Source organism: Eublepharis macularius, chromosome 11 (genome assembly GCF_028583425.1).
Source record: "Eublepharis macularius isolate TG4126 chromosome 11, MPM_Emac_v1.0, whole genome shotgun sequence".
Taxonomy (NCBI): Eukaryota; Metazoa; Chordata; class Lepidosauria; order Squamata; family Eublepharidae; genus Eublepharis; species Eublepharis macularius.
The window spans coordinates 20,324,839-20,337,138 of record NC_072800.1 but is presented as its reverse complement, the minus strand read 5'-3'; the positions used below and the strand labels follow the sequence as shown (position 1 = coordinate 20,337,138).

Genomic DNA, 12,300 nt, shown 5'->3' with positions numbered 1-12,300 from the left:
AAATGAATAAATAAATGCACATCGATTGAGAAGTCTCATTGAAATCAGTCGGGCTTTCTTGGGATGACGCACTGTGCTACAACAGTCTCAATTTTGTCTCCCAGAAAGAGAGATGGGGGAGTGGGGAAATCCATTGATTAAATATATACTATGACAGACAACAATTTCATCATGAAATTAATTGTGCACTGAATGCTGGAAAGAAATGTTTAACATTGGTTCTGCAAGCCAATGGATGGAACACTGTCAGACTCCAAAATATCTTGATGAATGCATCTTCCTGCCTGACAGGCAGCAAAGCAATTCCAATCCCCCAATCTAAAGCGTTCTTAATGAGTTTTTTTGCTAGAATATCACACAGTGTTCTATTAAATTAGATGCTAAACACCTGAACAAGATTTAGCTTCTGATGACTCCATATCCATCTTTGGAGTCATGCAAAACATTCAGATCAACCATGAAAAATGTGCTGGGCGCCCTTCCCGAAATAAATAAATATGTAAAATGAAATTTAACCATCTCTGTTTACCTAACTCACCTTAGTGATCTTTAACTGTGAATGAATCTTTATATCATTTTAAGGGAATTTTTTTCTAGCACAGAGTATGATGGATTTGGACAGCTGATGAAATATTGGATTCAAGACTAGTGTCTGTCATACTCCCGTGTTAATACTCTTTGCTTTAACATGTTAGCACATTCATAATTTTGGAACCTAATGCTGTTCTGCTATATATGTTTGGAGTTTAAATGGAGAAACAGCAATATGTTCAAGTGAGTGCCACTGGATTTTATACATTGAATTTGGTTTTATTTGCTACCTGTTTTACATTGTGATGAGAATAATAATAATAATATTCAATTTATATACCGCCCTTCAGGACAACTTAACACCCACTCAGAGCAGTTTACAAAGTATGTCATTATTATCCCCCCAACAAAACACCCTGTGCGGTGGGTGGTGCTGAGAGAACTCCAGAGAGCCATGACTAGCCCAAGGTCACCCAGCTGGCTTCAAGTGGAAGAGTGGGGAATCAAACTCGGCTCTCCAGATTAGAGTCCCGCGCTCTTAACCACTACACCAAACTGGCTGATGTAATCCGCTCTGAGCCTGCTCTGCAGGGAGAGAGGCGTGGAAGTGGTGATGAAAATTCTCCCTTTTCAGCCAGCAGATGGTAGCAGGAATTGTATAAGGAGGAGCCCATAAATCCCTAAGAACCTAGCAATAGCATCCAAGGTAATGGAATGGTACCCTCCACATGGTGTTACATGTGCACGTATAGTGCACACAGTGCTTTTTCCCCTTAAAAATGATGTGCCGATTCTCATGATGTTCTCCCCTCTCAGACAGAGTCCTGAATGCCCAAGAGATGTTGGCACTTCATAAAGACATGCTGGTTCTTTGTGAACAGATGCTGGTACTCTGGACCTCCTGAAAAAAAAAAAGCCCTGGGTGTACACATGTGCAATGATCTGGTATTTTCTGGAAAATTCTGGTATTACCATGGTGGCTTTTAAGTAATAGAGTTAATGGCCCAGGTGGCATGGGAGAAAGTTCGGGCCTTCAGCATGGTGCAATATCCACATAAGGGCTACTCACATGTTTTCCAAGAGCAGATGTTTTAGTTTGGGGATTATGGAAAGCAGGGAATGAAGTCCTCTGGTCTCCCCCTTCCCTCTGGGTAGTTTTTCTGCTTTCGTGACACAAGGTCAAAGCCATCCACTATTCTATTAAATATAGGAATAATGTGAACTAGTAACTTTATATTTTAGCCAAGGACAATATTTGACAATCAGATCCTGAGGATAAACTTGAGCCACAGTGGGCCATATATGTATGTATGTGCTGTCAAGTCACAATCGACTTATGGTGACCGTGGCAAGGGGCTTTCATGGCAAGTGAGAAGCAGAGATGGTTTGCCGTTGCCTTCCTCTACAGAGTCGTCCTTGGTGTCTGTTGTCCAAGTACCGACCCTGTTTAGCTTCTGAGATCTGATGAGATCGGGCTATACCATGCCATGTCACCACCCAGTGGGCCATATAGGATCCTACTTTTCCAAAGCAGCAGCTTCCCTTGGTAAACAGCCTAGGTGTGATGCAAGGGAACAAGTTACACAATGAGAAACTAGTCCAAACTTGAGTAGTGGGAATAGAACCACGCTTTCTGAGTGACACAGGGATGCCACCAAAAACAGCATCTCCGTTTTGAGTCTTCCTCTCTCCCCCATCATCTTGCACCCATTAATAGCAGCCAGTGATGTGGAGAAAGAGCACAGAAACATGCCAGGAAGATGTAATAGCAACAAGGCACACCAGTGTTTCTGAACATCGTGGGCCAGAGGGGAGAACTTGATGCAGGGATGCCATTTTCATTGGCATTGTTATGGCATTCAGAATCTGTAGGTCGTTTCTAAAAGAACTGCTTAATTTTCTATCAACATATAATAATCTTAGGTAAGGAAAGGTCATATTACCCACTGTGATGAATACTTACAGACTTAGTAATATTTTCTGAATGTCTAATACATCTAACTGCACAGACAGGTCAACTCCAGCTGTTCAATTGACAGATTAAATGCATCCTGCTCAAGTTGATTTTTTGTCTCTAGCGATATCATAATGTTTATTATGGTTCATGTGTAACATTTGCTCAGTTAGGATAATTCACCCTTCCCAGAACAAATGTATTTTTATCCCAGGGTCTGATTCTCCACAGGTTCCTTTGCTATGGCATCCTTATTTCAGCAGCAGCAACGGAAAAATAAATTTGCTGGCAAGAGAGAAGAACATTCATAAAGTAGTTCTTAATCAAAGTGAGAGAGTTTGCCCATCTTTATTTCTATTTTTTTAAGAATGCATCATTCCACATTTTATTACAGAAGTGCAAAGTACTGTTTACTGAGGAAGATAAAAGCCCCTTTGTGTTGCAAGTGCAAAACACAGTGAGCTTGCTTGTACGTGCTGCTTCATGGTGGGGCTAGTGTCACTCAAGTCTGATATTAGCTGTATTATACAAAGCATTTTTACCTGCAGGAGCATCGATCAAAATTATCGGCACTGATGGCAAAATTCATGCTGTCTTGGAAGTCACATCTGCCAGGCAGAAAGACAATCTGTTTCTTTCAGAGACTGTGGCATGTCACGAGTGTTGGTCTTCAAAAGCTGAGAGAAGTGAGCAAGTAAATAATATGCAAGAGGTGAATGTGTTGGAAAGAATGAAAAGTCAAGCTCGTAGAGGCCCTCCAAGAGTTATGGCCAGGGGTCATTTTGTAGAAAAAGAGCTGGAGGAACTCATTAGCATATGCCATGCCCCTTGACATCACTGGAAGTGTGTCATTAGCATAACTGATTTGCATATGCCACACCCCCTGACATCACCTATCCTGTCTGTTTTGGACCCAATCCTGGCCATTCAGGGCCAAAATTGGGCCCAAAATGGCAAAAAGGGGCTGAAAATGGCCAAAAAGAAGCCCAAAACAGTCAGGATCGGGCCGCTGCTGAGTGGGAGAGTGATCCACCACCCATCAGAGGCCTGATCTGGGCCATTTAGGCCCCAATCCAGGCCAAAATGGACCCAAAATGGCCGAGAGTCAAGTGGGGAGGACCACCTGACATGTGACCTCTATGGGGAACTACTGGAACTGCATTCCTGGGTGTTCCCTCTCAAAATGAGCCCTGGTTATGGCAAAACACACACAAAGTAGAAAAGCCGTAAGAAGGAAAGGATATCCTGAAGATCAGGGGCCTGTGATGCAGGTCTTAGGGTCATTAATGCTAGGCATGTGCGAACTTCAACACAAACTGGATAACCCAGTGAATTTGCCATGCTTGAACTCCTGCCATCACATAAGACAAGTGCCTGATTGTATCATCTCTACGATTATTGTCAAAGTTTGACTGGAGCAGGTCTGAGTGTGTGCAGTAGTTGCTTGTGGTACAGGGCCAGGTCATGGCAGCGTGTGTTTGTATTTGCCCACTCTAAGGACTAAATCTTCTCCACTGATGGAAAATCAAAAAGAGTCCAGTAGCACCTTTAAGACTAACCAACTTTATTGTAGCATAAGCTTTCGAGAATCACAGTTCTCTCGCAAGCTTATGCTACAATAAAGTTGGTTAGTCTTAAAGGTGCTACTGGACTCTTTTTGATTTTGCTACTACAGACTAACACGGCTACCTCCTCTGCATCTATGACTGATGGAAAAGAGACACATTTTTACCCAATGAGGTCTCCTTGTAAATTGGGGGAATTAGCAGTCTCCAAATTAGCAACCTCCAAATTTTTACCCAATGAAGTCTCCTTGTAAATTGGGGGAATTAGCAGTCTCCAAATTAGCAACCTCCAAATTCATTCAGTCACGTCTGAATAGCTTGTTCAGCAATCTGCTTTCTGCTTGCAGCTGATGAGCAGCATGTGAGCCATCCTGGTGTGCGCTTGACCATACCTAGTTATTACCCTATTCACATTTGTTCCACCCTATGCTATCCCACTCAGTTACTGGGCAAGTGAAGGCTGGCACTGCCACAACTGTTGCACTGTTGCTGGCTAAAGTAGATGGGTAGAGAATCTCTCCCAGCTTCACTCACTAAGTTCGGACCTTAGCTGATCTTTGTGATGCCTTTGGCGAGACACCTTGGAGGTATCATCATCTGCAGCTCATATTGATTATCTACCTGTCTGGCCATAGTGACACAGTGGAAAAAAAGGGGAGGAAGGCAGTGTAAAAAGCAGCAGAAACAAAAGTAGCACTGTACTAAGATGGAATCAAAAATAAAGAATGCAATTGTATATCAAATTATATATTTATATCCATGAATAAATCCACGAAGTATTAATTATATACTAAATAAAATGCATACTAGTATTACAATTCTGTACAACAAAGTGAACTCAATGAAAACAATTCAGACATCTGTAGAAAAGCACATAATTCACAATATTGCATAATACAATTACAATCATACAAAAATCCCACTGGCTGGGGCTATGCTAAAACAATAGCTTCCAACCTCACACAAGAGACTGAATCATGAGTAGGGCGGAACAGTAAATGAAGTTGGTAAACAGAGTAATACAACAAACTACTGGCTTTGTCGTGAGTAAAAACAAGCTGTAAATAAAGATAATAAGCTATATTCTAAGGTGAGCTGCTAACGAGATGCCTGGGTCTGCTCCCGGTTCTGTCAGATCTTCCTCTGAGAGTCCCTATGCATAGTGGAACAGTAGCACCAATGGCAGCCAAGGCCCCAGCCCCAGCCCACACAATCAATGGGGAGGATGAGGAAAGCTTCCATATCTCGTACATTATCTCTTCTCCTGATCCTTTCTATTCCTCCCTTTGACTTCCTTGAACTCTAAATAAACTAGACAGCGATGCCCCAGAATAATGCAGACAAGCTATTAACTAATGTCACAGTACCTTTCTATTTTGCATATAAAATAAAATAGGCATTAGAGGCAGTCTGTGGATCTGGAGATAGTATTCCCAAAAGATGATATAAGAAGAAGTTTGTGATGACAGCTAAATAACATGAATATGTATTCGTTAAACAAATAGATAACGAAATGAAACAGCTATTTTTATTAATTTCATCATTATAACAAAAATATTTTAAAAAGAAACTTCCCTTGACACGAGGGATCTGGCCAGCAGGAGGAGGTGGACTGCTCAGTGGCCTGCTGTGACCATTTTGCTTAGCGTTTTGCACATAAAACCACACATCTATTCCTACTCGGACAGCAGAGACAGGGTCAGATGGTGCCAGGGTGACAGCCTAGCCAGTTGTTGGGGATACTTTTCAGTTTATTCAATCTGATGATGTGGACAGGATCCTTGGAGGCTTGAGGCCTATTCCCTGCTTGTATGATCCTGGCCCTTCCTGTCTACTTAAATCTGTTGCGGGGGGCAGGGCTGGCTGACTAGGTCTGGGAGGTAGTTAATGCATCCTTAAGAGAGGAGGTGGTTGCCCCTGCCTTGAAACAGTCTGTAGGGTGTTCACTTCTAAAGAAGCCTATTCTGGACCCAGGAGATATCAATAACTATCAAACAGTCTCAAATATTCCATTTTTGAGCAAGGTGATTGAATGGGTGGTGGCTGGCTGGACAGCTTCAAGCTATCCTGGATGAGGTAAATTGTTTAAATCTTTTCCAGTCTGGGCTGTTTCCACATGGCTTACCTTGTTCTGGAAAACAGCGAAATCTCGCATGAAATCACGCAAGAAGACGCTGTTATCACGCGAAATCATGAGAGAAGATGCTGTTATTGCGCGAGAAGACACTATAACAGCGTCTTCTTGTGAGATTTCGCGCGAGATTTTGCTGTTTTCCGGAACAAGGTAAGCCGTGTGGAAACGGCCCTGGTTTGGTTATGGGACTGGAGCAGCCTTGGTGGATGTCCTGCACTGGGAGATGGACAGAGGGAGGGCAACTCTGTTTATTCTTCAGGACATTTTAGCAGTTTTTAATACCATTGATCGTGATATCCTTCTGGACTGCCTTTCCAGACTGAAATTGGGAGGCACCATTTTGTGGTGGTTCCAGTACTACCTGGAGTAGGCCCATGTGGTTCATGCTTTGGATATATCAAGATTAGTTTACGCAATGTGTTTTATGTGGGGCTGCCCTTGAGAAGTGTTCAGAAACTTCAGTTGGTGCAGAATGTTACCATCTATATATTCTGAAATGAGTTGTAGGGACCACGTCACTGTAGTCGTGGTTCATTTACACTGGCTTCTCATGTATTTTCAGGCACCATTTAAGGTCCTGATGTTTAAAACTTGATATGGTTTGGGACCAACATACCTGAAGGACCACCTACTGCCTTATGAACCTACCTGACCTCTGTGGTCATCTTTGAAGACTCTTCTTCAAGTGCCGACTCCTTCTGAAATTTGGTGGGAGGCAAGCTGGGAGAGTGCCTTCTCAGTCATGACACGAAAAGTTTGGAAAACTCTCCTCAGAGTGGTCCATGTATATAGTAGGCATCCTCCTTGACATCCCCAAAAGTTATGCTGAGAATTACTGGACCCACATTTACAAGAGACACGTAGGCTGGAGGACTTACTAGAGAGGGGGATCAGGCTAGACAAAGTGATGGATCTGAGTTTGGTTCTATGAAAGCCATAAAGGCCTCTGGGTAGAAGAAATGTGTTGATCAGTCCATGAGTGGTCCAGACTGACCTTCATATGGAACTGTTTTTCCACCAGAACAATGAAGTGAAACTTGGTAGTTGATGGATTGCTAGAGCTTTGTAAACCTCATAGTTAATGTATTAATGCTCCAAAGCAATAGAACAAAACTGAAGTATTAACCACTGAATAGGAGAATTGTGTAATCATTACCTTCTCTGATGCACTCCAGCAGAATCTCAAAATGTATATAAGCCTTGTGTGTGTGACCCAGCTTCTTGGGATAACTTGGGATGTTTCTCCCCAGCTGTAATGCATCAAAGCTCTGCTTTTCTTTCCAGGCTCAACCCCCTTGTGTGTTTTATTGGTTTGTACTTACAGGGGTCCCTATTGGGCTAACCAAAGTGAAAAGGCTGTCTAGATCCAACCTTATATTTTTAGTGTTCTCTATTTCAGAACCAATACAGTAGGACTGGAGGATATGTTTTTAGTTCATTCCTCACCAATGTGACAAGCATGGCACATGAAAAAGGCAAGTTTCATTCATAACATCAAGACGCCCAAGGCTTCAGCTAGCTGACTTGAAACATTCGCTGCAAGTAAGCTGTGGGTATAATATTATGCATGAATGACACCGTAGATTTCCACTTGATTCACTGCAAAAGATTGATGACAAATGTCGCAGGTAAAGAAGAAAAATGGTACCGATTTTGGATAAATGTACATTACATCTTAAGGTTACACTGAGAAATGTGTCGGCTTTTTCACCATTGCTTAAGGCTATATGTTTAATCCAACAAATAGGCCAGGGAATATAACAGAATGTTAAACAGCATTAAAAGAAGGAAAAGAGAGAGAGAGAGAGAGAGAGCACGCATCTGGAAGAAGCCATGGATCACAGAGGACAGAAACTTGTCTCATGACCCAGTTATAAGGGGTCAAAAGAGGGGATGTTCTTGACTGCAGATTACACAGCCTGCTCAGACCACGGTAAAATGCTTGCTAATCTACCACACTCAACGATCTTTAACGGGAATTTAAGAAACATCTTTTCTGCGACAGAAAAGCCATTTTTGTACGATCCATCAGCACTGCATGAGCTTCTGAAACGAATGTGCCAATTCTCTTGGGCCCTTTCTACGGATACTAGAATGAGATATTGAGGTCATATGCCCCACCAGCGTGCTTGGCTTCAGAACTACTGATTAGCTTGGCCTCAAACAGTAGGGCAGCAGAATATTGTTTTTTCTTCAAAAATTATTTCCTAAAACCACACCCCCGCTGCCTACTTTTGTTTACATAATAACCACAGTTTGGAGAGCCTTGGCCTAATTTTGTAACTGATTTGGGAATTCGAGCAGGGACCTTGCTAAAGTGCATCTAATCTCAAAAATGCAGTGCAAGGAAGGCCTGTGCAGTCTTTTTCATACATTCACTGATTCAGTCATTAAACATCTTGGAGACACGATGTATATAACAAGAATAGTCAGCCTGATGTAATGGTTAGGGTATTGGATTAAGTTTGGGGAGGCTCACAATGTAATCCTAAACAGAGTTGCACCCAGATCAATTAAAGCCAATGGTCTTAGAAGAATGTAACTGTACTTCATACTGCACTCTCAAGTTCAGAAACTCAGTAGGTTACCTTCAGACAGCTGATGTGGTGGATTGTACCCCATACCACTCCACTGAGCAAAGTCTATTAATTTATTTTTAAAATTCTCATACCTCACATTTCCTTTTGGCTCCAGTTTGAAATAGAGATGGGCACGAACCGAAAGACGAACCAAAATTCAGCATGAACCGGGCCAGTTCGTGGTTCGTGAATCAGTGGTTCATCAGAGCTCATTTCTGACGAACTGCCACGAACTTTAGGCTGGTTCATTTGGTTCGTCACTGCAGACAGCCTGGCGCTGATCAATCAGTTTCCTAGGCAACAGGGGATAGACTTTCTACAGACCTTCTGCTGACCTGGAAGTGACCTTCTTCTGGCCCAGAAGTGACGATTTGCTGGCCCAGAAGTGATGATTTGACGAACCGGTTTGCAAAACAGGGCAGGTTCATGAAAGTTCATGGTTCGTGAAGTGCGACGAACCATGAACCGCCTGGTTCATTTTTTCCTCCTGTTTGTGCCCATCTCTAGTTTGAAGCCTTCAGAGGAGGCTTCCTCCAACTTAAGTGTTTCTTCCATTGGAGGAAGTGCCACTTAAGCTGGAGGACATTTCCTTAGGTTGGAGGTCTATCTTTCCTCATAGGGTTCTTGTGAGAACAAAATGGAAAAGGGGGAAAGATGTATACCATATTGTGCTCTTTGAAGGATGGGCAGATTAAAAATATAACAGAAGAGGCAAAACAGAATACAATCACATCTCAGTAATAATATAATAATAATAACATTCAATTTATATACTGCCCTTCAGGACAACTTAACGCCTACTCAGAGCGGTTTACAAAGTGTGTTATTATTATCCTCACGACAATCACTCTGTGAGGTGGGTGGGGCTGAGAGAGCTCCAAGAAGATGTGATTAGCCCACCATCACCCAGCTGGCTTCAAGTGGAGGAGTGGGGAGTCAAACCCGGTTCTCCAGATTAGAGTCCTGCCACTCTTAACCATTACACCAAACTGGCTCTCCCCCATGACAGCTTGATTAACCGTAAAAAGCAGCTCACAGAGACAACTCTTGGTTCTTTTAAAGGTGCTCAGAGATGGAATCTGGAGAGTCTCTACTAGGTGTGAAATCCATAATTAGAGCTGGCGGTCCACCAGGAATGCATCCCTTCACACCCTTGCCATTCTGGAACTAGCTGGACAAGCTTGCTCAATAGCTCTGAATGGCTTATTTGATGATTGCCAAGTAGCTACAGTTGTTCTTCACCCTTCATGCTCAGATGGGGGCTGGAGAAAAAAGTTTGGAACCCAGCATGTAGTCAGGGAAGGAGGCAGAAGTCGATCAGCTGACTGAAGGAAGGCTGCTGCTGAGTAGTGATGGGGGCTCTGGGAACATTATTTTGCTTTGGGGAGACCTGTTTTTGTTTACAGCCCCACATAGTGCATACATTTATAGATAAACAGAACCTCCCAAATTATGTTTCCAGTATAGAAAAACATAGAAAGCTGCCTTATATTGAATCAGACCATTGGTCCATCAAGGTAATATTGTCTACTCAGACTGGCAGTGGTTCTCCAGGTCTCAGGCAGAGGCCTTTCACATCTACTTCCTGGCCTTTTAAAACTGGAACTGCCAGGGATTGAACCTGGGACCTTCTGCGTGCCAAGCAGAAGCTCTACCACTAAGCCACAGACCCTCCCTCCAAACCAAAGAACCATCTCGTTCAGCCTCTGGTTATCTATGGTGGTCAACCAGGTGCCTCTACTTATTTACTTACTTACTTAAGATTTTTATTCCGCCCCCCTTGCAAAGCAGGCTCAGGGCAGATTACATTAAATAAAAACGTTCCATATAATGTACATCCTTAAAACAACAACAGTATCAAAACAGTGCCGTATAAGTACAAGTATAAAACCGTTTATATACAAGATAGCAGCAATCAGAGTCGCTAGTTGGAGGCAACCAGTCTGCCAATCGGGAAAGCTAGCTGGTGGAAGCCCATATACAACTTTGTCTCCTGTAGTTGTTACAAGCTAGATTCTTATAGTCCCTCCATATACAAAAGCAGATCTTGCAGCCATGTTCCCTGGAACTTCCTATATCTGGAGGAAGCAGGATATCAGAAAACAGGCCGATATATATGGGTGACTTCTTGTGGCAGAGATTCATACACGTTTTATTCATTTTATCAGAATGGGTGAAAGGGGCCCCCAGTAAATGTAAAGGCCTTCTTTGGACATCTGCAAAGATCTGGAACTCATGAATTTGCCATGAAGTAAAGCCAAGAGGAGAAACTCTTGCTGTTCAGCACACCATATGCAAGAAGAAAGCAAGCATTCAGTCTGATTTGTGTTGCTCATTGTGTTCACTTCTGTGATTCGAGGGGGGCTTGCATAACAGTAGATGAAGAAGTTGGGCCCACTGCTTTCAAAACTGGCTTTTTCAAATTGTACCTATTAGGTTTTTAATTGGATGTGTAGGTGGGAACTCATTCATTGCTTTCTAGAGGGAACATAAATCTTTAGTTGTTGCAAATCTCTGCCAGAATTAAGGCAAAATATTCCTTTGTAAAAGTGCAGAGATATAAAAGAATGGCTTACAACGAAAGCAAACATTTCCCTTCGACACTTCTTTCAAAGTAAAGACGATTCCCTATCTACACATCTGATGAATTAAACCTACTGTGTATAAATAATATGTCCCAGTTTCTGAAGATTTCAATCATCTGGGGTTTGGTTTCATCAGACAAAGTCACCTTCAATGTACTCCCTTGTGAAGATTGACAGCAAAAGTTTTTTTTTCTCAGCTCCTCCTCAGATGAGAAAGGTGTTCTATATGAACCTTTAAGAAGCACTGAACTGGCCAGAATTCTCATTCACATGACAAATGCCTCTGTGAGGTCCATCTCCAGGGTTCACAGTTCAGGTGGTGTTTCTGGTGTTGGGTACAGGCTAGAGAACCAGGATAAAACTAAGCAGGTGTGTCACTTTCCTGCTAGGGGTAAGTGAGCCACAGTCCCCACCCACCCTGGATTCCATTTCCCACAGCCACTGTTAAGGCTAGTGGAAGAAAAATAATGAACAAAATTGCCATCAGGTGATTTTGTAACATTACTTCTTGCCAGAAGTGACACCCGTCTGCTCTAGGAATCAAAGGAAACTCTATGATTATACTATAGAGGCTCCAAAGATTCCTAAAGCGTGTGATGTCACTTCCAGGTTTACCCAGAAGTGATGTCACAATATTGGCTGATGTCAAAGTGATAAAGAGGGAAGTTGTGGTTCCTCTCCCCCGTTAATTTTTTTTTCCTGAGGTTAATAGCATTAAGACTAATCAAGATCTGCAACTTCAAAATTGTAATATTTCATACTGAACACTGGCTGATTCCACACGGCTTACCTGAAGCCAGGACATTGCGGAATATTGTGGATCATGCCGGATAAAACGCGGAAGATCGCGTTTTCTCACATGAGTTTTGTGCGACATCGCGCGAGTTTTGCACAAGAAAACATGATCTTCCGTATTTTTTCCGGCATGATCCACAATGTTCCGCAACGTCCC

At 42.6% G+C, this 12,300-nt stretch overlaps 1 non-coding gene across 1 annotated transcript; it reads right to left on the bottom strand.

The window, feature by feature from the left end:
• Positions 1-10,363: 10,363 nt before the first annotated feature.
• TRNAA-GGC (transfer RNA alanine (anticodon GGC)) lies at positions 10,364-10,435 on the bottom strand. Its single transcript has one exon. It is a non-coding gene; the product is annotated as a tRNA-Ala (tRNA).
• Between the last annotated feature and the right edge of the window lie 1,865 nt (positions 10,436-12,300).